Genomic DNA, 1805 nt, shown 5'->3' with positions numbered 1-1805 from the left:
ACATAGACATCTGTTTTTACTTTTTTAAATGTTTTCTTATTTTCCCTAATAAATGTTACTGTCTAACAAAATCCAGCTGAAACACTCATGAAACTAAACTCTAATTCAAGTTACAACTAAGCTATCTTCTAAATATGTGATTTGTAGAGATTTCAAAAATTTGCATATATCATATTTCACATAACGAAAATATTTTAAAATGATTATCAGCTATAACATTCTCTCTGAATCACAGGACAAAATAACTTAATAGTAGAAGTGAGTTTTATTCACTCATGATACCTGAACCCCTAACATAATTCCTGGTGCAAAGAAGACACACATCAAATACTCTTGAATGAACTGATGAAGCTGGGGAGCAATGTGTCTGTCCTTGCTCAGGAAATTGAAAGCTGGGGTGTTAGATGACCGTTGGAAGGCCCTGGCGGCTATGCTATTTGCACTGAGATTTTCATAAAAAAAATATTGAGAGTATATTTCAAGCTGTTTTTAAAGTGGGCTGATAGCTCATTTTGTGGGTTGTTTTGAATGTTGCTCCAGCAGGCAGAATACATTAGCATTCGTCCTCAGGAGGAAGTGGCAGCATATCTGTTTCTGTAATTCCTATGCAAGTCATCAGTATCTTGTGGGGAAAAGTAAGCTGAAAGTTCAAACTAATTTAACTTGAACTGCTTAGCCTTTGCTTAGATGAAAAATTTCTTGGCAATGGTTTGTTAGTTTCTGCTGACAGATTTGGTTCTGAAAAACTCAGTGTTTGCTAATTCTTTTTAGTTGTTGTTGTTCTGTGTATGAGCCATCTCAAGGCCAAATTCAGAGGCTGGTTTCCTTAATAGAGAAATGAAAAGAAACATGCCATTTTAATTACACAACTACTCTCCTCTCCACTTGTTAAAAAAAGGTCCACTTCTGCCTGTCACTTATTGTCTTTACATCTTAAACAATCCCCACTGGGATCAAAAAATTTCACCCACACACGTTTTAATATTTTTGCTCTGGAAAACACCATAACTTTGTTTTCCAGTGATGTAGTCTGCAATCATTACTACAAAGGTCTATTTGCAATACTCTCCTAGTCACTGATAGGCATAAAACAGAACAATGTATTCTCTTAACCCAAGGGCAAAACATTTTCAACATTTGTTATTTGATTAATACCAGACTCTGATGGAGTAATTGACTGGTTAGAATACTCTTTTTCAAATTTATCTGTGCTTAGATGCTGAATAATAAATATACCTATGTTGCATTCAGTGTGATACTGGAAACTTCCATGATTTTCTACCTGCCTAAAAGGCCAAGATGCTAAAGCAAGAAATAGTATATGAACTCTATCTCACTTGTTAGATTTACTGAAGGTAACATAATAAGAAAGAGAACAATAATAGGGTAATAATCTGCAAAAATTAATGTACTAAATAATATTGAAGCCTCTATTCATAACTATAAAAAATTTTATGTGTAACTTCTTTTAAAATTTTAAGTTTTTAAAAATGGTTTTATATATATATTTGTCACTTTCACTCTTATTCCTACCTCTTAGCTCCCTCGTGTTTCCACAGAAATTTAGTGATTCTATACATAAAACATTTGACAATTTGTGGAAAAATAAGAAAAATAATGATGCTGGCTGGTTACTTCTAGCATCTCTGGATAAAGTGATGAAGATAAACAATGAGCTTAATGATAAAATTGACAAGCTCCAGATTCGAATCAACAGTTTAAAAGTTTCCAAGTGTGCCCTGGAAGAGAATCTTCTCACCAGCAGCCAGAGAGCTAAAGCTGCAGAAAATCAAGCTGGAGCCCTT

Source organism: Nannospalax galili, unplaced genomic scaffold (genome assembly GCF_000622305.1).
Source record: "Nannospalax galili isolate Female #2095 unplaced genomic scaffold, S.galili_v1.0 scaffold96, whole genome shotgun sequence".
NCBI lineage: Eukaryota > Metazoa > Chordata > Mammalia > Rodentia > Spalacidae > Nannospalax > Nannospalax galili.
The sequence above is the reverse complement of the archived record's forward strand: the minus strand, read 5'-3'. Positions refer to the sequence as shown.